General features: G+C 39.8%; 2 long non-coding RNA genes across 5 annotated transcripts; one reads left to right on the forward strand and one right to left on the reverse strand.

Annotated features, from left to right (window-relative positions):
• Window positions 1-608: 608 nt before the first annotated feature.
• On the forward strand, window positions 609-21,144 carry LOC309380432. Of its 4 annotated transcripts, XR_014172929.1 has the most exons (6): window positions 609-700; window positions 5,414-5,473; window positions 18,285-18,332; window positions 19,593-19,708; window positions 19,794-19,884; window positions 20,978-21,144. It is a non-coding gene; the product is annotated as an uncharacterized lncRNA (long non-coding RNA). The 4 variants fall into 4 exon arrangements; XR_014172928.1 differs by having other exon boundaries at window positions 19,593-19,884; XR_014172930.1 differs by lacking the exon at window positions 19,794-19,884.
• Window positions 2,082-18,091, reverse strand: LOC309380429. The gene is made up of 3 exons (XR_014172923.1): window positions 15,143-18,091; window positions 10,993-11,164; window positions 2,082-2,248 (listed from the first exon to the last, which is right to left on the reverse strand). It is a non-coding gene; the product is annotated as an uncharacterized lncRNA (long non-coding RNA).
• Window positions 21,145-25,083: the final 3,939 nt, after the last annotated feature.

Raw genomic sequence — 25,083 nt, forward strand, 5'->3', positions numbered from 1 at the left:
CATGATATATACTTCCCAGGAGAGGAAATCTCTATAGACATATCTCCTTACAAGGGGAGCAACCCACTTCATTAGAGTGAAGAGATAGCAAATTTCAGAATAACCATCAGATTGGAGCCTGATCCACATTTACTCAGAAGTAAGTCCTATCGAGTTACAATAAACCTAAGAGACAACTAATATAGCAATACAGAACCAACACAACAGAACATTATATTGTGTGCAGAACTAAAACACTAATAAATTCTATACATTAAAACCACCAACCGTACTGCGAGGATTTAAAAGTGGGAGATTTATCCAGATAAATTCTTAGAATATATCCAACTGGAATTAATGAACCTCAGTTAGTCATGCCCAATAATTTCAATGGATCTACTTTGAGTATGGCTAACACTGTCTACAAATCAAGGAAAAACAGAAATGTCTTAATCTGATATCCAAAAGACAGCAGTGTGGGCACTAGGTGGGCTTCTCTAGGGGAGTGTGAAGAACTGCAAGTATGCATGCTGGATATATGAATTGGCTCTTAATTCGTAACAGTTTGGTTTGCCAATTGATTTCTCTAAATTCCAATCCTGACTCATATACAATTTATTTCTGGCTACAGTGTAATATTCAGGAAAATGTCATTTGTTTCCTTTTGTTTGAAATATAATGATTCTCAATCAGTTATTCAGGACCAAATCTGATTTGTCAGGTGAGTAATACTATTATGGCAATCATTTTCCTTTACTGTACAGAAAAAGGAATGTCCTTAACTCAATTGCACAATATTTTTATTGGAAAAAACTTCACTTCCATGAGCAATCAAGCCAATGATCTGCTCCATTTTCTCTAAAGGAAGTACTTATTCTAGTCAAAGTGAGTCAGATGCATGCGATGTGTACTGTGAAGAGAAGTGAAATCCTCAAACTAAAATGGGCTAAAATATAATGCATATGTTAGCTTCATCAGATATTGCCAACAACTAAAATAGTAAGTATTGGGGAAATTACAGGTTTGACAAATGTGTCACAGCTGATGAACAACAGTTGACTTTTAAAATTGTGTCTTCACATTTATCTATTAGTTCGCTAGAGATTTTAAAAGGAATATTGAGCTGTGACTTGTACACCTCAAAATTGTGCATCTTGTACATATCAAAGTTTTGCAAAGTAAGGCAATATTGCCTCAGCAGAAGCTTTGTGTGCCTTTTATTGGGCAGATGGAAGCAGTAACAAATGCTTTAGAAAGAGTGCACCTAAATGTCCATACAGTAAACATCCATACGTGTCATGTGCCCTTCAGCTCCATCAGCCTCACACAGACCAGGAGGAATAGGAAGGCAATGTACAGATGGGGGGCTGGAATCCAGGTTCAAAAAAGAGATGTCCTCTCTTTGTGACTCTAGATGTCAGAGAGAGAGAAGCAGATTGGCTGGCTCCTCTGCCTTATCCAGGGATGGGGAGGACTTTGACTAGGGACTGAACAGGAGGAAGTGGCACAGGAGCTGGAGGCAGAGGGCAAGATACAGTTGTCATTGTGAACCAGGTGCTGTCTTCACAGGTGGGACCAGGTGCATCTACCCTGATTGAGCGCATGTACAGCATATTTATAGGGTGAGCGTGTCCCGTGAGGGAGCTCACTCTACCACATCTTTAAAAGCTTGGGAGGAGAAACATGTCAACTGTCAAGACAGCTTCAAAGCTCCCATTATGAACCTCTTTCTTTGTTCTTGAATCTTGGAATCTTGACTTCTGGCCTTGTGTTTCCTACTGAGCCTGTACTGCTCTTGGCCTGAATAAAGAACTCTCCCTTGCTTACCAGTAAGAGTTGCTGACATAGTGATTTGGGATGGGAGTAGTATCAGTAGGATATCTGAAATGATTTATGTGCATTAGGTGTCTGCTCCATAGAGATATACATGTCATGGACCCTGGTTGCATGGGCAAAATGAACTCTGGAATGGGATAAATGCTTCCATCTTTGACTGCTATGCCTGTAATTTCCAGGGGATGTAGTTATTGAGAACAGCTGTGGAAAATAAATGCAGAGTTTTAAATAGGCATTTCTTTTTCAATTTACTCTACAAGATGTACTATATATATGTAATGTATTGTAAGACTATTAATAAAGCTTGTTACATTGCAAAAAAAGGGCATTTCTTTTTGTACAGCACTAAGTTTACTTGAGAACATATGTTCCTTCTTCAAGCAGTGTAATATGAACTTCTGGTGCAGCTTCTGGTTGTGCTTACACTGTTTACCTGAAAGACAGAAAGAGTTTGAAAACAACAATGTAAATAAACTGGGAGTAGACATAAACTGGGGAAACAATGTTAATCGTTAGTTGTGCATAGTTTTTATTCTTCAGTAATGGTTGAGGAGGGTGTTGCCAGCTGTGGATACAGGAAACTTCATTAATTCCTTCTATCAAATTATGGTACTACAGGTGATGCATTAGGTTAATTAATTTATGATTATTAGGAAGGTTAATTTAGTATTATTATTTATAATATCTATCTATCTATCTATCTATCTATCTATCTATCTCCTATCTATCTATCTATCTATCTATCTATCTATCTATCTATCTATCCAGTTGAACTATTTTTACTCCATTACCATTAGCCAGCCACCTAGTAGAGTAAAATTCTAGTGCTGACCTTAAAGGGGCAATTAATAGATAGATAGAAAGATAATATATAGCCACCCCACCAAAAACAACACCCTTGGGTGGTTTCCCCCTTTCTTTTTTTACTATTCTTACAGTTATTATTTTATTAAATATATAATGAGTAGCGCTAACAGAGTATTCCAGTTCCTTATACAATGGCTTATACCTGACCACACTCAATTATTTTCTTCTTTTGTTGATTTTCCCTATTTTATAATTTCATTTAAAAGACTGCAACACAAATTACAAAAAAAGTGAGTGTTTGGAAGAAGGAATATGCTCCTCTTGTGGATGTAACTCGGCCAGTGTTCTCTCCCCTGATCCAATGGTCATTGGTGATTGTGAATGGCACATCTGAAGTCACATCCCGTTAAAAAGAATGCATTGAAATAATGCAATGAAACTCATTGGTCAGCATTAGGACATATTTCCTCCACATAGAAGCTTCCATGTTCAAATTCTGCTACCTACAATTAGAGGGATCTGTAGATGATGCAAAATATCTCTATCCAGGAGAGCTGTTGCCAGTCAGAGCATGACAATACTGTACTAGAAAAGTATAGAAAAGTAGTCTGGCTGCTCCTATGATTTGGGAATCTGTCTGGCTATGAATGTTGTTTACCTGCACTGCGTTCCTATTAAAGGGATGAGCAGTTGCATTATGCCCCAACTAGTCTAGTGCAGCCACAAGTGATGAAAGCTCCATTGGATGCCGCTGGTAGGCAATGAAACTGTCACTACAGTGCTTGGCAAGGAGCATCAAGCAATTGCCTGGGCAGAAGGGACTGTTCCCTTATTAAGAGTCATAGTTATGGGAGAGTTTTGTTTGATCTTAGGGATGTCGTCATGTGATGTCATGACATCCTGTTCTCTGCATGATCTCTGATTGAGTGGGATCATGTAGTAAAGGGGGAAAAAGTTTTCAGAGTGATTCCAAAGCAGCAGCGTATCAGGACAACAAACAATTCCCCCCAAACACAGAAAGCAATCTTAAGCCAACTTTTCATATCAAAAATTGAACCTCATGAATATTTAGTGCCAAATACCTAGATAATTTATTTATGATCCTCCTAGAACAAATCAATTTAATTCCTTCCTGCCACTAGAGGGAGAGGTTAGAAAAGAGCAATATAAATTTGTCAACAAAGGGCCTGAGAGTGCTCAATTTCAAGAAGCCCGGAATAGAGGGAGAGCCTTAGAGGTGCATGTTGCATTTCAGGTTAAAGGCTTCCTCATGGATGACTAAGCAAACAGCAGCAACAAGAAATTCTACTTTAAGCTGTAAAAATAATAACCGTATGCAGGAATTAGTCAACAAAGTGATTCGCTCAACTATGTGTTATGTACCGTAGTTGTCTCAGTTTTAGAAAACATACAGTGCTCCCAAAATACATTGGGTTATGTGAAACATTATGACAAATGCATCCAAAACAAGAATAACGTGATTGTAGTACCAGTCACAGTGCCACCCTTCCCTGTGCAGTGAGTAATGTGAGGCGTGATAGAATAAACTCAAACAGAGAATGAGCTGGATTAAAAATGGCCACAACTTTATTGATTACAGGTGTTGGTGGAATTTTGGCTCAGGCATTGGGTGAATATCCATTTTAGCCTCCTGCCAGAGGGCTGAAACCACTTCAGTGTCGTGCCAAGGAATGTGGCCTCCTCCAAGGTGTTGATCTACTGAGGTCATTGTCCTAAGGATGCCACTAGAAGCTCTATGGCCCATCTGTCCCCATGCTTCACTTCTGGACAAAAGCTTCCACTGAGACCCCTCTAACAGGCTACCCTGATTACGCCACTGGTTCAGGGCAGGGTGATGTATCACTTTACCCCAAAGCTTGAAGACTAGGATTCCACCCAATGCCTTAACTGCCCAAAGTTGTGATGATTTGCTATGAGGAAGGCAAAACCTCTAGACCGACCAATTTGTCTACAGGCAAATTCCTTCCTGGCTCTGAATACGGCAACCATTAGTAACCATAGCAAGGTCAGGATGCACTAAGAATGAAAACCAGATAAATGGAGTAAACCTAAGGAATAAAGAGAGGTTAAAGCAGCAACCTTAAAGGAAAATTATGATTAGAATACATAATACAGAATAGACCTTCCACAGAAAGGTCCAAAAACCAGAGTCAAAGGATGGCCAAGAGCAATAACAAAGGACTTAAGTGAGTGCAATATGCAGCCAGCACCTGCAATATACACCCACCCACAAAGATAACCTCAGAGATCTCTGGCTTGTCCATTCCTCCCCTCTAAGTAGGTCTCTTGTCTTTGAATATGGATATATTGGTTGGTTTTTCAAAAGGATGTGATGTTAGCCTAGACTTATTTAGTAAAATGAGATAAAATGTATATTTTGGTAGTTTTAGAAAGTTCAACCGATGAAGCTCTTGAATATTTAAACATCAAATTTCAGATATTCAAATTATTCCTTTAAACAAAAAAGTTCCCCTCCTCTCTTTTTAATAAGCCCTGCAAGTAAAAAGCTTTTACATATTGATGTAAACTTCTATGGTCCCTGCAACTGCAATGCATCTACACAATAATAAACCTTAAATAAGTACATGTTTATAACACCCTTGATCTCTATTTAATGGCATCCTTTGTGTTTAGAATATCCTGCCATTAAGCAGTTCTTTATTCAGAGCTGTATTATTATCTTTGTTATCCATGAATATGGGTTCACTTCCTAACGCTTCTCAGCCAATTAAGCTTTTTCATTTTTTATATCACCTGATGTGCTCATTAGAAAGCTGTTGGATATGATCCATCAGGAACTTCTGCTATACAAGCTCCATCAACATGAATGGTATGTACGTAACATTACAACACTTGGGATTTGAGCAAAGAGTAGAATGTGTTCCTTAATCGTTATACTGAAAATTGATTAGCAGAGTGTGTGACTTTCTCAGTTTCATCAGTTGATTTCAGCAAGGCCTCCTTTCATCTCTCATTTCCAGTTTTTATTTTTTATTTTTAAATTTAAAAGCATTTATAAAATGCTCAATCTTTCAAAAATCTCTAAGTGCATAGTATAAAACAACAGCAAAAGCAAAACAGAAAACCCATTTAAGCAATAGTATAAAAGCATAGAAAAATAATAACAGGAATCCAGGAAACTTCAACACATAAAATGTCAGGAACTGGCTGGATGAAGAAGAATGGTAGGAGGAACCAGCCAGGGAACCCCCAGAGGAGGAAAGCTAAGAGCAGGGGATTGCTGGTGGGACACTGAGGAGAGGTCAGAGGAAGAAGACTGGAAGTGCTGAAGGGGTGACAGGGTTTAGTGAGCAGGAAGAGCCTGTGACAGGGAGCAGTTCAGACTCCAAAGCTGAAGCAGAGGAGAGGGTGGTCAAGGAATTGCTGAAGAATCCAGAGACCTTCCCTCTCTTGCTGCAACAAGCTCCCCCCCCCCCCCGGTTTCCAAGAACTCACAGAACAATGAGAAGAGCAGAACAGAGGTCAGAGGTGTGCATGTGCAGTATGAGACTGCTTGGGAAACATCCAGGAGAGGAGGAGCCTTAGAGAGGCGTGGAAGGAATAGTATAAAAGCATAGAAACTGGCAACTGCTCCATAGGGGCAAGACCTGCTGAGGAATGTTGCTGAGACCACTGGGCTGTTGTATGTTCATTTCCTTGAATAATTACTTAATTTCACTGACAAGAGAGATCTGCATTCTTTATTGCTGCATCTGACACCAACTTTGACATAAAACAAGGCCCAATCTTATGGGTCAGGGAAAGCTTAACAAATAGACTGGTCTTCACAAGACATGTAAAACAATTGTTGGTTGTTGCTTCACGTAGGGTAGAGTGAGTGGCATTCCATAGTACATGGTCAATAGCAGAAAATGCCCATTCTGGGGTCACCATGTTATGATATTTCACTTTCTTGTAGTAAGACTAAAGTAACTTCAAGCTTAGCTGTTAAGCTCAACAGAGCCAAGATTCCACCTATGAATATTTCACACACCACTGGCTTTATCTTTAGTGTGTGCTTATGAACTCAAATATAAAATGTTCTATAGTTGTTGTAGAACTATTACACCAAACAAACTTTTTAGAGTCAAAGTACTTTGTTTCTTTAAAATACTTTCTGTCTAAGAGTGTAAGTGGTAACAATGCAGAAATAATGACATTTTGATGAAAAAGTGGACGTAGCACTGTGGGTTGGAATTTAAAATCACTGAGCTTATGGGCACATTTATTCTCAGTGATTGCTACAAATCAAATATTGATGAAATAAGATTAAGCTGTTAATAGGGCAATTTATTTCATCACTGGAACATGTAATTTTTCACATCTGTTCATTAGAGTATAGGTTCTACATCCTATTATAAAAAGATTTATCGGTTAGCATTACATTTTTAAAGCTTTCTTTGGGGCAAGAGAATACGATGAATGGATGGGACAGAATGAGAAACAGTTCACACAATCAGATTGCCTTGTGAAATGGCCAATTAATTGTCTCTGTAGCCCATAATAATGCACTGGGGAGAAGCAGCAGAGTAACAGATCACCATCAAGGAACCTTTGAACAGCCAAGACAATGAAAAAAGTGAATCTTTGAAAATGAATGGCTGCTGTCACCTGACTTCCATCCTTTCACTGAGAGCCAGTGTGGTGTAGTGGTTAAGAGCAGTAGTCTCGTAATCTGGGGAACGGGGTTCGCGTCTCCGCTCCTCCACATGCAGCTGATGGGTGACCTTGGGCCAGTCACACTTCTCTGAAGTCTCTCAGCCCCACTCACCTCACAGAGTGTTTGTTGTGGAGGAGGAAGGGAAAGGAGAATGTTAGCCGCTTTGAGACTCCTTAAAAGGAGTGAAAGGCGGGATATCAAATCCAAACTCTTCTTCTTCACTAACATAAGCTCTTAAAAAAAACAAGCCGCTTCATGCAACAGGCAGAAGTTCAAAAGGTGCACCTTTCCTACCACAGCATATCTATGTTGGAAAAACTGCATATGTTGAATTTCTATATGTGGTACAACTTTAAAAAGTTGGGGGAAATGGTTGTCCCTTCTGCTTCTTCATGATTCGGCCAACAGTTTTCACCCAGTCATTAATATTCAAGGGAAAGCTAGTTTCCTTTTCAACCTTTGAGGAAATAATAGGAATATACAGTAAAAGTTGAATTGCCATTAATATTTTGCCTAAAGTAAAGCTTACAGTGAATTTAAAGGTTCCTCCTCATGTGGAATTGTTGAGGCAGAAAAGAAAAGAAAAAAAAGATTAGGTTGTTGCCTGGTGGCAGACTTCATCATTTCATGTAGCAGCCCTCAGGTTCAGTCCCTGGAGCTTCCAGTTTGAAAAACAGATCTCAAAGTATCAGGGTTGAAAGACCCTGATACTCCGTAGAAGATAATACTGGGCTTCAATAGTCAATAGTATAAGTCATCTTAAGTCTAAGTCTAAGCCCAGACGTTATCACCAAAGCAAAATCCCATGCAATATTGGAGGTTCCTATACAGTGCCAGGGATCTCAAAGTAGAAATCTGGAAGCATATTACATACCCTCTATGCCAACATGGTAGTTTGCCAGGGCTGATAGTCTATTGTTTACTCTGCTTCATGTGGGTGGACAGAGGACAGTATGCTAGCTGCTATATAAGGGACCGATAGGCTTCCATCTGAATGCTAACTGTGACCTTTCTACTTGGGCTGAAAACTCATTGTTAAGATATTGAGCTACCTTCATATTTTCTATGTCTGCTTTTTCCTGCATTGCAGGTGTTTGACTAGATGACCATTGGGTACCTTCCAACTCTACAATTCCACGATTCTACTTCTAGACTGCCAATAAGTTGATAAAACAAAATTTCAAGGGGTTGGAAGGAAAACGAAACATTTCAAAGACTAGCAAAGATTCTCAGAAGTGATTCAGACAGTTATAATACTAATAGTTGCCTTCAGCTCTTTTTATGTACATTGCTCAGTTAGGTTTCAGTGTAGAAACACAGTCAACAACAATGTGCAGCATGCACAATTTTGCCATGTACATTGCTTTGGCATGACCTTGCAAGCTGAGTTTCAAGAGGAGATACAATATTAATACTGAATTATGTACTTGTGTGCTAAAAGACAGGAACTGAGGGAAAGACTCAAAGGTTGGATACTAGTTGCTAGATTTCTGCTTTGAGCAGGGGGTTGGACAATATGTCTTCTAATGATCACTTCCAGCTCTTAAAACATATAGAGAAAGAGAGGCTTAATGTCTCTTTCTACAAACTCAAGGAGGCATCATCACATTTCCAGCTATAGTTTGCTTTTTTGTCTTTGTTTTGCATCAAATTGTTAATTGTCTTAATATGAAACAAAATAGTAGTTGGATGGTCACTGTGTTGCTTGTGTTTTCAAATGCAAATTCAAGCCACTGTCTCTATAAGGGCCTACTGTATTACTGTATGGATTTTCTAATGGGTATTATGGATATAATACAAAAACACACATGCCTGCCAGCAATTGTCCCCTATAGACTATGTGACTTGGAATAAAAAAGAAACAAAAGGTTACAGCTTAGCTATTTAGTGCTCAGAATCCCCCCCCCCCCCGGAACGTTGTAAAGAAAACATCTCCTTTTATCATTATCACAGATAATCTTCTTGTCTCTTATTCTTTGGAAAAAGAACTATACTGAATTTGAATGGATAGCTAATTTCACTAAAAATAACCATTATTCTGCACTTGCTTGCTTCACCAGCATATGTACTTGAGAAGTATTGTACTGACTGTTGTGGTTGAGTAACATCTTGCAATGTATGATGTGATGCCAGAGTTGCAGTTGCATTGTAAGAGCAGGTGCACCAACTACAAATCATTGAGATCGAAGTGCCAGTCAATCAGATGAAAGGTCCCTCTAGCTCAGTATATTGCTAATGACAGCTGGCAGTACTAGATGTAACCGAGTCAGTGCCTAAGTCAATCTTGGCATTTCCTGTGCCTGGTATTAATCCACAGACAGATGGTAGCGGAGTAGCTGCCATACTCAAGAGCCGTGACCAATGAGAATGGGAAAGTAAAACCCTAACTTTCAGCTTAACATGCTTGCTTCATGGGAGACTTATGCTTACTCGTCTCCAATTTGATTGCAAACAAACTGAAAACAAAGGGAGCTGCCTTATATTGAGCAGGATAATCTAGGTTAGCATTGTCAGCACTGAGTAGCACAGCTCTCCAGGGTTTCAGAGAGGAGACATTCCCAGCCTAGCTTTCTGGGGACTCTACCTGGGACCTTTTGCATGCAAGTCAGATGCTCTGCCACTAAGCTATGATACCTCCTCATATAATCTACATATTGGAAATAGTTTGGGCAAGTCATGCTGGGACTTCACCATGGCTCCTTTGCGTAGGAAGGGTGGTAGAATAACAATAAGGCATAAATCTTTTGGAAAGATATACTAGTCACATGAGTTAGTTTGAAATGTATTCAAAACTGGCCTTCCTGCGTGTGACAGAATCAGATTATCCCCTAGCCCTGCATAAAGCCTTTCTGTTTTTGTTTAGTGCTAGGAATTAAGGTGGCTTGGCCAAACATCTGTAAGCAACATGTGGTCAGATAAGCAAAAAAGATTCGGAAAGCAAAAAGTCCTCAAAGGTGAAATACAAAATATAGAAACACAACAACAAAAGAGGTCATATACCTCTCTTTTGATTTGTTGGCTTCCATATTTGTCAAGGGTGCCAACAAACACCAATTGAATGAAGATATTTTGAAAAAGGAAGGATCAGATACTCCAAATGTCCAATAATTCAGGTTGCAAAGTTTGCTATAATTGTTCTGCATTGGTGTATGACATGAAGTCACACAATGTAGCTTGAAATTAATCTGGTTTTGCAATGTCATGCAACTCTCACATGCCAGATTCTTTTTTCTTTTCACATTTCAATTCCTCATCTGGGAGAGCAGAGGTTCCCCAGCATTATAAATATATTTCTACTCATTGTGACCAGTTGTGACAGCTTATAGCTTTTAGCAATAAAGATTCATTCATTCATTCATTCATTCATTCCTTCCTTCAGTATACAGTGGGTTACATACGCTTCAGGTTATATACGCTTCAGGTTACAGACTCCACTAACCCAGAAGTATTACCTCAGGTTAAGAACTTTGCTTTAGGATGAGAACAGAAATTGTGCTCCAGCGGTGTGGCGGTAGCAGGAGGCCCCATTAGCTAAAGTGGTGCTTCAGGTTAAGAACAGTTTCAGGTTAAGAACGGACCTCCGGAACGAATTAAGTACTTAACCCGAGGTACCACTGTAATAGCCAATAGTAGTTATCCAGTGTTTCAGGCAGCAGGAGACATTCCCAGCCCTACTTGGAGAAGCTTACCTTGGAAGTAATACTAGTTGACATTGCTCACCTAGCATTGCTCACCTAGCTTCCCAATGCTGCATTCAGATTACTGAGAGGGAGAGGGTGATGTTGTGGTGATAAAGTTGCTGCCATAACTTATGGATATGATTCCTGACATCAGCTGAAAACATTAGGGTCCTTGTCACTCCTGTATCCATAAATTCAAAAGGAGAGTATGATTTTAAAAAGCTGGGTATACATTTGCTTTGGCTCAATGTTGAGGACTTGGCCTTTGTGAATGGGGTATTTCATGTTATGTTATTCTGTAATTAGGATGATACATCTCAATATGCTTCTCTAGAATATAGCGGTACAACTTTATAGATGTGTCACAGATTCAATCCAGAGTCCCTTTGCCAAGCTGATAGGATACTGCATTAAAATCTTGGGCTACTATGAAAGGGGCTCTTAACGCAGGAGCATTAGCCTTGCTTATCACTTTAATGTCTTCCTTTGATGGCTAAGCAATGGCTAAGTCTTGAAATATTTACTACATAATGAGAATCCGTTATTACCCTACAGCCTCTTTTCCCGAGGGGTGAATATGGCCAAAAGCTCCATTTTCATCTGAGAGTTTTGATGAAGGAGTGCACATTTTGGCTTTCAGCTGTCATGATTGCAAAATGACAACTGCAATATATATACAAAAGGAAACTCGGTGTTCTTTTTATGTCGAGCAGAAAAAGGAGAACTCTGGCTCGTATTTTGCTGATTTGGAACCAAAATTGGAGAAGCTTTTTAGAAAAGAAAGCTTGGTTTTCAAGAGGCCATTATGGGGATTTTAAGGAGCCCAATCCACAACCATCCTGCTTTATTCCTACCTGTTAAGTGGGTGGTGGTGGTAAGATAAACAGCATGGCTGAAATTGAGCACCACATAGCTTACAACATTTGGATCTATTGGCTGTATCTAGCTCTAGCCCAATTCAAATTAGACCCATTGAAATTAAAAGCATAAGTAACCTAGGCTCATTAATTTCAATAGGTCTACTCTGAGTAGGACTAGCATAGGACACAACCCAATGAATGAGCAAGACTGAGCTTCAAAAGATGCCACAGTCTGTTTAATGACCAGGTGGGTCTTATTTCCTACAGGAAGTACCACTATTACTGACCAGGGCATTATTAGTTCTTGTAGTTACTCCTACTGCTGTGTTGACAATTCCATCAAACTATAACCTGGAGATCTTTCTTCGATTTATTAGCTGTGTGCCACATGCAGACAGCAAGGACATTATAGAGAAATGTTCTTGGCAGCTGCTGTCAATGGCCGAATTTATTTCCCCATGGGATTTGCCAGCATCTAAGAATTTTTTGAAAGTGTGGTCTAAAGTTCTCATAGTTGGTGGGAAGGGAAAAGACAATAAAGATGAATTGGTGTTTTGTGCTTTTGTCCCATGTTTATAGAAAATTTTATATCTGTGTGGGTTTTAAATTATTGGAAATGACTCCCAAGGCTTTAGAATCATGCAGGGCAGAAATGTGCATGAGTAAAAAAATAAGAATGAAATAAAAATCATAAGACATAGTGTTAGTGAACAAGAAGGCAATAGTTTTGCTGCTGAATTCATAATATTGCAAGTGAAGGTTTCGGTGGGAGCCTCTCAATCAATGCAAAAAGCAGCTGTGGCAGGAGGGGCAATCTGGATCAGGGCTATGGCAGTGGCAAATGATTAAAACTCCCTCCTCCAATGTAACAGTCCTGCTTCAGATCTCTCTCTCCGCCTGCCCTCTGCTACCACTTTGACTGCTAATGCAAAAACCAATCACTTGATTAATGTCTCATCTAGTTTGGTGCACAATAATATTGTGGGGAAAAGCTGGAAGAATGAAAAGACCTGCCATCTCCCAGCTCTGCAATTGAAAACAAATTATTTCTGGACTCTTAATTGCTTCTCACTGCAATTTTTATTTCTTGGTCATTCTTCTTTGTGCTCCTCTTTGACACGGAGCCACACATTCTATGATGATTGCTAATAATCGCATCATAAACTCCCTGAACCTTAGCTGGCCATAATTTTTAGCAAGCTGAAGTTGAGAGTAGGAGTGGAGCAAGAGGGAGGGGGAGCAGTGAAGCAGTAGCTTTGATATGTGATTTTGCTGCCATTCTAATATGGTTAAATCTGGTCCAGAAAACTCCTGGACATTCCTGGAGACAAAAGTGTCTTCAGTGATTTGCAAGCACACTATTGTTAATTAACGATCTCAAATGTCCCTTGCCAAGTGTAAGAATTAAATAATTTCTGTGGCAAAATTTCCTTCCTGGGCTTTTTCTTGATTACCACCACACCCCCAGTTCACACACAAAACTAATTTCTGAAGAAGGGGGTTTAAAGACACTTGATATTAGTATCATAGAATGACCATTGTTGATGGATATGAATGCTCATATAGTATTTTTTGGACATGACAGATACACCAGTGATATGCTGGCAAAATAGCTAAAGTGGGACTGCCTCAGGCAGTGCAACATTTATTTAATTTCCAATATTTATGGACAGCTTTCTGTGATGAATGGTCACAAAATGGTTTGCAGAAGAACAGCTGCAGCAGGTGGTTTGGTGTTGCACACCTGTCTTCCTGAAAGTGAGCATTGCTGATGCTTCCTGAGAGGGAGAGGTGAGGCGCAGAGTGCAATGTTCAATGTGGTTCAGGTTCAAGAGTCAGATTAGCTCCGCTGCCGTCCCTGCACTGTGCTCCCTGTGCCTTGCCCCTGCTCCTCTTGGTAAGTGGCAGTGATGCTAGCCTCTGGGAAACCAGGTGTGAAACACCACCCTGTGCTTATTGCCCAACTGCTACTGCAAAACCTTAAATAAAACAATGCACCAGTCAAGCAACACAGTGTTTAAAACAAGAAAAAACACAGGTGAAAACATCAGATAGGCATAATTTGACTTAGAATGCCTGGTCTTCGTAGAACATCTGAAGTTCAATAGGGTGTGGGACAGACTTATCTCAGCTGGGAGGAAGTTCCATAGAGTCAGCCCCATAATTCTTAATGCATGGCTCCTGGTAGATATGTGCTGTACATCTGAGGCATGGTAGACCACTAATAAAGACACCTCTGAAGATTTCAGCGATAGGGCAGGGTAAGACGAAATTGGGTACCCTGGACCCAAGTAATAAAGAATCCTGAACTTGACCCAGTAACATATGGGCAGCCAGAGCAAGTTTTTAAGCTTTTAAGTGCCCGGGTTATGTGCTGGGGGTTGGTCTGTGCCATATCCTATACCTATATCAGGGAAGTTTTTAATATGTAACACTGTACTGTTTTTAACACTTGATTGGGAGCCGCCCAGAGTGGCTGGAGAAACTCAGCCAGATGGGTGAGCTTTAAATAATAAATTATTATTATTATTATTATTATTATTATTATTATTATTATTATTATTATTACTACTATGCTGCATCCTGTGATTTGTAACTATTTTTCAAATTTATATGTTTCATATATAGAGACACAGTAATCTTAGATATGTGATTTATGGGACTGCTGTATTGTATATGCCAATAACAAGCACAAGTCCATTGTGAACTACATCTTGAACAGTGAAATCAATGTGCTATCAGGCACGGCCAACTTCCAAGGGACTGTGATCTACTCCCACTATAAAAAAAACCTGGCAGTGATCTACCCATTGGATTGACCAGAGTTGCTGAGCTTTTTTTGGGGGGGGGGGACTTTGAGCCAAAGTTGTTTAGCTTTTTGAGGGAGGAGAGCAGGTTCCTGCAATCAACCATGATCGACCAGGGACACCCTGCAATCAACCAGTAGATCACAATTGACCTGTTGGACATCACTGTGCTATATGATAGAGCACATCCTTTTTTGATGGAGGATGTGCTGGGAGATATTCCTAATGAATTGGCCTATGGATAGTCACCAGGTCAGGAAAAGTCAAAGTGGTACTGCAATCACTGCAGACACTAAATCATAAAGATCAACAGAAAAAAATATTCCAGTGACAACATATTTTGATAAAAATATCTGCTTTTCTTTTATATTGTGGTCTTGACCTGCAACCGATTTACTTGCCTGGCAGAGTTTCTGAAAGACAATTGAAATAATGAAGTCGCAGACTAAAAAAGAAAGAAAAAGCGAGTCCTTCTAGAGATTTATCACTTACTGCTTCCACGGAGAGTTTGATGGTCTTTTTACTTTTCTTGACTTAATTCATGAGCATCTCAAAGAGGTGTTATGGTTTGTACTTTGAAAGTATTTTAGAAGTTTAGCAATACCAGTTGCTGAGTGCTCTTGCAGGCTTCCCATGGGCATTTTAGGCAGCCATGTGGGAATTAGACTCTAGTTCCCATTTGCAGAGATATGCAGAAGTCAGCCCTGGGACGTTTGACCCTTTAATTAGTTCTCTTTTCTCCTCCTATAAAAACTGTTGTTGTTTAGTCGTTTAGTCATGTCCGACTCTTCATGACCCCATGGACCAGAGCATGCCAGGCACTCCTGTCTTCACCTATAAAAACTATCAAGTTTAAAATAATATATAACTTTTACTTAGTATACTTTTACTTAGTATACTTTCAGTTCCAGATTAAATATACAACGCAGGTAGGTGATACTTAAATTGCTAATAGGCCTCATTTAGAGTAAACTGTTACAGACTGACTGATACTCTGACGCTGAGGCAGGCAGCTGCAAAACACAACATACCTGCTGCTCTAACTGTTAATTCTAACTGCCATAACTGTACCAACTGCCATAACTACCACAGAGTATATGACATCATAGAGTTCTACAGCTCTTGCAATTAACCCTTTACATATGCATTTTGGATGCTAACAACCCACAAGCCGCTGTGAGAACAGGGCGCTGCACTAGGTGGCCTGATCCAGCAGGCTTGTCTTATGGTCTTGGTTCCTGCTACATTGTTTGCTATAGAATAGGCATTAAAAAAACCAGCCAGCCGCCATGTTGGTTAGAATGCAAATGCATGATGAAAAAGGGGTGTAAAAAAGGCCTTTCTTTGTTTTCTGCTATGGATACCCAGTCCACATTACAACACCTTAACAGCGAAATTATGTAAACCCCACTGAATTCAACAAGACTTACTCCACAGGAAATTACCGTATATATAGCAGGGATGGGGAACTAGTAGCCCTCCAAATGTGGTTGGGTTACACCTATCATCCCTGAGCATTGACCATGCTGGCTGGGTCTGATAGGATTTTGAGTCCAGCAACACCTGGAGGGCCACAAATTTGTCACCACTGGTGTTTAGGGTGCAGCCAAAATCACTGTGACTTTTGCCCTTTGAAAATACATGTCTTAGAAAGGGAGGGAGCATGGAATGTAGACGTTGCAGCCAACAGAAAATCTGTTTTAGGGAGACTTATCTTTTCCCCTACAGGGAAAATCTTCATACCCAGTGTGCTTACACGAATCAATAAATGGGAACATGGTGCACTCAAGAATAGTTATAATCCCTTTCACTGAAAAAAAATGTGTGTTCATCTATATGTTTATTTACAAGTCAATACAGATTTCTTCTCTCTAAAGCCATTCTCTATCCTTGTTTGCCCTGGAGGAACTTCCATTTTTATTGGCTCTAACTCATACATATCTTACTTGCCTTAAGGCAAAAAGTCACAAACCATAGGTTTATTTATAACTCATCATGTTTCATTCCAGTGGTTTTCTCTAGTTTCACCTAGAGTATTGACTCAGTAGATCATTTTTAACTGCTATTTAAATGCTGGAAAATGTAATTATTGACATTATACTCTCATGCCCAGCATTCATGGCGCAAAATATAATCACACTAATTTGTAATAATTCCTATTTGTGCTGTTAAATCTCTGCAACTTTAGCTATGGTGCTTATTCTCTTTAGATTCATTATTCACAAGGCAAAGTTTTCTCACGCTGACGTTTATCAGAAATTCCATATTAGTCATAGTATGAAGAAGGAGGTTTGCCAGGTTACATGCTTGAGGTTTCTGATCTACCTTCAATTCTGGCATTGCAACATAAATCGAGACTGACACAGCTTCTCCCACACAACTGCCTGTTCTGTACAACTGCATGCCGGATTTCCCACAGAAATTGAAATGGGATGGAGGGGTGTATTGGAATTTGGGGGAGGGGACTAGGGGTTAAGGACTGTGGAATATTACCCTAGGCAAAATATCTCAAGCCATGTAGCACCATTGTGAAAAATTGAAAATTAACAGTATTACTACTGCTAATAATTAGCAATAATCTTAATTCTATCTTGGTTTCTTGCTATACATTTGCACATTAACTTCTTGAGTGCAGTACATTCAATCTGATAGTCACTTCACTGACATTCTTCTTCTTACAATTTATTACCTTCCCTTCACCCCAGGTCATGGGCTGGTTGCAACAAATAAAACAGAGTATTAAAAATAGTTTAAAACAATTTAAAATTACAGAAATAAAGCAGGTCCTAAAAATATACACCACAGTTGTCAAAGGCCAGGATAAAGAAGTGTGTCTTCAGTATTCGCCGAAAGCTGTATAATGAAGTTGCCAGGCATACCTCTCAAGTGATATACTTACTAGTTTATTCCTGTATCAGGCAAAAGTGGTTTTTTTCAGAGTACAAGATTCTGTTCCATGAATGTTCAGCTGTAGCTGATGGGGCCAGAAGTAGCAAGAGATGAATACCATTTCCCCCCCCCCCCAAGAAGCACCAAAACTAGACAAAATTACCATTGGAGACAAATATCACTCACTTTTGAATAATATTCCATTCTAGCCCTCTTCAGGCAGTGTACTAACATGTAAAACTAATATGTAGTGTGGGGAGAAAGGGGATAAGCTGGTTAAACTTACCATCACTGTCTTCTGAAATGGGGACTCTCCTGTACCCATGGAGCCTCCCAACATGAAGTAGAACACTGGAGGTGGACTTTTTCACTGGTGGTACCAATGTTGTGGAATGCCTTCCCTGACTGAAATATGTGTGGTCCCATTGATATTGGCTTTGTTTAAGACACACCTGTTTAGACAAGCATTCCCCTTAACTTGAACTTCTGTTATGTTATTATTTTTAACTGGCTTGTCTTATTGTACATTTTAATTAAGGATGTTTTAATGCATTGATGGAATGGATTTATTGTGCATTTTGATTATGTATGAATCTAATAATTTATTCTATAGGTGTAAATTGCTTAGAAGCTATTTTGTCATGTAAGTGGTATATATATATTTTTAATGAAACTAAAAACTCAATATTCTGCCCTTATCATATTTCAACCTCATTGCTCTCTTACTCTTTTTTTCATGCTTTAGAAGCCAAATTGTGCTAAAACCTATGCAGGCCTATGTTGGTACAGAGGAGTGAGTATTCTGATTGTCCAGAGTTCCTGCTCACTTAGAGGAGCCCTGCCCTATATATTTTTACATGCAGAGGTCCCCCTTCGGAGGACTAGAGTGAAGACTTCCTAACTCCACCGCCTAGCCTGCCAATGATTGGGCAGTTCAAAATTTGAGGCTTGGAGGGCTATCCAACAGGCGGCTGTGGAGAAATGGCTTTTAATAATAATAATAAAGGGGGAGCTCATAACAGGCCACAACGACTGCCTACCCCCCAAGAAGGGCAAGCAGCCATTCCAAATGCACAGCTATGGGGTAGAAGGCCAGCAGACATGCGGACAAAGGAGGTCATAACTAACCAGTGCAATCTTACTCCCCCAAAGTGTTTATCAGGGGGAGTGAATCTGCAATGGTCAGCTTCACCCCTGGTGCCAACAGGGTGTGTGGATGTTTTATGAACAATGCATAAGAGGCTGAGTTCATCTGACAAATGTTATGTCACACAAGGAAGGATGTGACAAACTGCTGGAAGAAGCAGTTCTTGGGGGGGGGGTTATTCTCTTCTGTTACTAGAAACACTGATAAATACGGACTTCTAATGTTCCCTTGACGTTAAGTCCAAGGGGAGAGCAAAAGTCATTATATCTGTCACCTTTGCTAAAATGACTAAGGTGTGATGAAGTACTGGGTTGTCATGCCATCTATTCAGTTCCAACTCATCACAAAGAGGTTCCTCTCCAAGTGCTTCCTTCCCTCTCTGCTTTTAATTTCCCAGTTGGTTCCATTTGATATGTTTTGATGAAATACTCTCTTTAGATCTATCACTCAAATCAGTACTTTTTATCTTTTGGTTTCCCTCCCTTTGGCTTGCCTGCTTCATTTCATTTTTCATGTGCGCAGTCAATCTTTCTCAAAAGGTTTCGGAGATAATGGGTATAGGTGACTCTCAACTTATGCTGGGGTTGCAGTTCTGGGGATAGGGCCTAAAGCCAAAACCGTGTATGGTCAAAACTTATTGGGTTCAATGGGTGGGAATGCAAAAAAAAGGTCAACCCCCTTTCCACCCCTCCTTCTTTTTGGCAAGCACATAAAGCTAAATGTGCACAAGTTAAATGTGCATCAGTTTGTCCAAGCCATAATATTTGCATGTATTTCCAAGCCATGATATTTTTGAAAGCAAGAGTTAGCTTAATATAGTATCTTTTAACCATATTTCTGCCTGTACAAGCACAGAAAGCTTTGTACTGTACAGTAATAATTAAGTTTCCTATCTGTGGTTTGTAGTTTTTGATTGAAGCGAAACAAAGTTTCAGAGGGCTCTTATGGAAAAGATAATGAATGTAACCTCCTGACAGAAGAGCATGAAATACACATAAATGAAAAGAAATATCAAAGCACGGGTAATGTCTTTTCTTAATCTTTAGAAGACCAATTTATGCATTCTTTCTCAGCAGTGCCGAGCAATGCAAATCTCTTGCATTTCAGATCCAAGTTGAAAATAAATGATAATGCCGTGAAGTATGAGATGAATAATGTTTCCAAAAGGAGAACAAAAGAAGTAATTAGCTACCCATAGGTCTGGTGTGTGTGTGTGTATTCCAATGGTCCTAAATCTGGCATATATTTTCTGTGTGAATGAAACAACCAAGCTTAAAACAGTCCTTAACAAAGATAAATAGATAGATAAATAGATAAAACAAGAGTTAAGGTTAAAATATAACTAATACAGGAATTTATTATGAATAAAAATATCTACATATACACACTATTTTAATTATCTAAAGGCAAAATATGTATTTTGACTACATCTTCCTCAACAGCAATCTTATTAAGCATTTAAGACCACTGAGCAAGACATAGCTGAAAGGTGCTTGGCCTTTTAATATATTTCTGACTTGTTTACTTATTTGTAATTCATATTTTCATTATATTTTTATCTTGTACTCTCCCACCCTGAGATCAATCTGAATGCTATGCTATTCACATATGTACATATGATGTTCAAACTAGAGATGACTCTTTTCTGTAGCTGAATTAAAAATAAATTCTAGAGACTTGAGGAAATGAAAATTGCCTTTGGTTGCTGTGGAGCTAACCTCTAAACCTTACACTCCTTTGGCTTTTTAGCATCGACAGGCTGCTAGGTTGCTTGATCTGTGTGAGAAAAGGAGAACTACATACCGGTACTTTGTAGTAGCTTAGCAACTACAAGGTGACCTGCCCCCACCCCAGCAGTTGGCAACCATGGGCACCTCTGTAATGTTGCAACTCACTCCTCCACAACCAATCAAGAGGCCAGCTGGCCAAAGCTGAAATACTGTGATGTTTTAGACAGCATGAAAAAGAAAATGAACTGAATGGGGCTCATTGAATGAAATGTTTGTTAGTTCTGAAACAAATGCAGAAGGGAACAAATTGGCATGAATGGAATTCCCCTTTGGGACTACCATTCATACTCATTTGTACCATTCAGATGTCGTAAGGTCTTGTCTTGCTTTGTGGTGGTAGTGCTGAGTTTGGAAAGTCTCTGAGAAGCTGCTCATTTTCTCCCCAGAATGTCTTAGCCATTGTGTCTGTCTAAGACGTTAGGGGAGGGAATATGGAAGCCAGAACATGAAAAATGTCAGTCTGCACTGGTGATCATTTTTATTGTTGCTGATATTTCCCAGAATTACACAACACCTCCAAGATGAGTAGCTGCCAGACTCAGCCTCTTGCTGCCAAAGGTGGTGAATATAAAGAAAAGGAAAAGAGTGAACAAAAGAGTGAATGTTAATTTAAGTACAAAACTGAATGTGACCTCGGTGAATGAATAATAAAATGAATGTGATTTTTTTTAATGAACTAGTAATGAAATTAATGAGTCCTAATGCCAACAGTGAATGGAGTTGCTTATAAATGGCTTGAGACCATAGTATAGCCTTCCCCATATTGGTAACTTTCAGAATTTTTCTCCACCTTAATAACTTTTAATATTCAGGAACTTGAGGGCTTCCATTTGAAGTCTTTTTAATAACAATTGCAGGGAAGAACCTTTGTGGGAAAACCCTTAATTTCAGAGTAAGGCAACCTTCCCCAGCCTGGTGCTCTCGAGATGTTATTGGACTACGACTCCCATCCGCCCCAGCCACCATGGCTAATGGTTGGGAACGTGGGGAGCTTTTGTCCAACAATGTCTTTGGGACACAAGGTTGCAGAAGGGTGCAATAGTAAGATTGCTGGCATCATGGAACCCCCTGAAGCCCTGGTACCCAGATGGTTGCTCCAGCTCTCTAACAGGCATGTGGTGATATCTGTCCACTGTATCTGTTCATGAAATCTTGCTGGTTGTAAGTTTTTTCTTCTAAAGAAAAGGGCTATAGAGTTGCTAACTGAAATCTATGTGTCCATCTCCTGGGACCTAACTAGACCGCCAGATTCCTGTCCAAGTTCTTCTCGGGCTTTCTCTTTCAATGACTGAGCGCCATAAATCATCCAGTGCTTTTAGCTGTTCTGTAAGCCCTTTGACTGAAGAGTGGGTATGGATATTTGCAATAAATAAATCTGTTAGAACAGATATGATAGCTATTTAAGCCAGCCTTTAACTTGTTAAGGAAAATCTTTCAATCAAACATGCTTTCAATTCATATTAATAATAGATTGTAAGTATAGCATCTTTATCACTTGAGGCTCAAGTATCCTCTGTGGCTAGGAATGCCTTTTACCAGCTCTGTCTGGTTCACCCACTACAGCTGTTCCCTGGACAGGGATAGCCTGACTACTGTGATGTTGACCTTGAGGCTGGATTCCTGCAATGCACTCCGCATGGGGTTGCCCTTGGACCTCACCTGAAAGCCCCAGCTGGTGCAGAATGCACCAGACAGACTGCTGATGGGGGCACATGGCCAACACTACCTGACATCTTTGTCTAACAATCTGCACTGGCTGCCCATCTGCCACTGAGCCACATTCAAGGTCTGTTGCAATGTACAGAAGCCCCACATGATGCCCTCAGGAGTTAAGCTGTATTTTAAGCAGGCTTTATTCCAGTTGCAGTCTTGCATCATCATAAAGCCATCTTCTTACATCCAGGAACCAGCATACACAGGTTGGGATGCATTCAGGGGAGAAGCCAGTGTGGAGAAGTCAAACATACCTCTTTTTACTAGCTGGCTATATACCAATTAGGCAACTCCCCACATCTCATGGTGCTGACTCGTCAAATGATGTTGAGTCAGCATTTTCTCTTAGCACAAAATGCCTACAACACTCCAACACTCCAACAAGGTCCTCATATTAATTTACAAAGCACTGAACAACTTAGGCCCAGTGTATCTTAGGGACCACCTAAACTCTTGTTCTGTCTATTTACTCAAGATTTCCAGAGGGGCGGCCATGCCAGTCTGCCAGCACAGAAGTAGCAAATAATTTAAGGCACCTTAATGACTTGATTTGGTGTAAGCCAGGGCTAGCTAACATGGCACCTTCCAGATGCTGGAATAAGCTCCCATCATCCCTGACGATTGGTTGTTGTTATTGTTGTTAACATTTATTTCCCACCTTTTCCCCAAGCTGGGACTCAAGGTGGCTTGAAGATAAAATAGAAAAAGTTAAAACAAAGGAAAGAAGGTCATTAAAAAGTAATTAAAGATAGTCATTAAAGATAGTAGTCACTAAAAAGTAACTCAACTCTCTTGACTGGGGCCAGTAAGAGTTGTTTTCCAGCAACCACTGGAGGACACAATATTGGCTATCTTGGGCATAAGCTTTTAGGGGCTGGATTCCACTTTGTCAGATGCAAATAGACTCTGTTCGACAAAAGCTTCTACTGTAATTCATTTGTCAGTGCCATGAAACCCCTAGCTGTATTCAACCAAAATGTGCAAAAACCATGGAGGGCAGTTGAACAGGACAGGTTAGGGCTGTTGATTTGGGTCAGCTAACAACCTTGAATCCTCTTATCAGACTTAGGCCAGTAGATTGCAAAGTACAACAAATTCACTGAGTGTTAGATCCAAAGCCTTTTCATGCATCAGCAGAAATTTCGAGCATTTGACAGTGGGACAATGCTGCACAGCTGGGAAAAGAAAAATGATTTCTTTAGAAGTACCATTCACATTTTTATCAGCGCATTGCTATGATTTCTCTGTCTGCCTCCTTTTCCTAATCTGGTCTTGACAGTCAATTTCATTGGTATGTCTTCAGATGACAATAAATGACTTTGCCACAGAGGAGAAGGAATGAATGTGCTTCTTTACAATGGGATAGTGGCTGTTAAGATGCAAATGCAAGCACTTGACTGTGTGCACTTCTAAATCAAATACCCCATAAACTGAAAACCAAGGTCTCACATGCATTTTACCTTTGGGTATGAATGTATACATTCTAAAACCCCACTATACACTACACTGGTGTAAAAATGGCCTGATACCCATCATTATTTTCACTTCCAATGCCATTTCCCATAAATAAATATGGCAACAGTGCAAGAATACATGTCAATTCAAATGTTATAGAATAATTGTCATATATCCTAATGCACACTGACTTGGAGGGTTGGCTGCTGCTGAAATTACATGGCCACTACTCCTGTGCTTCCAGACTGATCTGCAGAAGTCAGCAGACGATGCTTTTAACAGGATAGAGGTAAACGTTAGCCTTTTTCATACATTCCGAGAATATCGTGGGCACACAGTGTGATTGGGGCAGAGAGGTGTGCACAATTGCCCCATCCCTGCCAGTGCCAATCCTGACCTTCTTGAGTGGGTAAGGTCTGAATGGGGATTTTTCCATTTGCAGTGATGGGGGAGAAATTTGTTTAAAGTGTGAACTAATGTGAACCTGCATAATCAAACTTCCTTAGGCAATACATGAATCGAAACACAGCTGTCCTTCAAAAGTCACATTTCTCCAAGTTTTTCAATGCAGTTCTCCAACCAAATAATTTCTAACAACAACAACAATGCATATACTCTATCTCCACATTTACCCCCTACAAAAATGCATTATATTAGGGGAAATTACGTGCAGAAATATGTATATTAGGAGAAATGTGCATGGAGTTTCATGTAGACTTAAAAATATGTTTGCAAACTGGTGCTGAAATGGGGCAAACGGAACCTGAGAATGGAAAAATTAAAAATGGAATGATAACATAACTGACAGATTCATTCATCCTTCTTTAGGATCCCACCTGTGATCAGGACTGCTGCTTTTTCAGGGGAAGATTCTAAGTCTGCTCAGCCAAATGCACTTAGAATCCCACTTCAGAGCTCCCCACTCCCTATGCATCCCTATGCATCACATCCTTATATCTTTGAGTATAGCATTGGGAAAAGAAAAGAAAATATTGTGACAGAATCTTCTTTTTCATCTGTGCTCCACTAGTAGTGCTTATACCAGCCTTCACAGAATTCAGTGATCTTGAAACATAACGATTTAAAATCCACAGAAATGAATACAGAACCGTGCATCTGTGTGGAAATTATGCAAGACTATCATCTTTTATAGTTTGATGAACAACCAACAGGATGAGAGACTGCTCCTACTCCAACAATTCGAAAGGAACAAACCAGATTTGCTAAGTCAGGTGAATTGTGGCAAACATTTGGCAATGATCCGATTACACATGCATGCAAAAGTCATCATTTCTACCTCCTCCAATTCCTCTGTATATTATCCTGTTATAGGATTCGGGGGGTGGTCTGGATGTTGCCTGTTGGTTCTAACAAAACCTGTAGTTTTATATCTACAGGATGGGAGTTTGTGAGTTTGTTCTAGAAGAAACTGCTGAACT

Source organism: Podarcis melisellensis (genome assembly GCF_964234715.1).
Source record: "Podarcis melisellensis genome assembly, chromosome: 11".
Lineage (NCBI taxonomy): Eukaryota > Metazoa > Chordata > Lepidosauria > Squamata > Lacertidae > Podarcis > Podarcis melisellensis.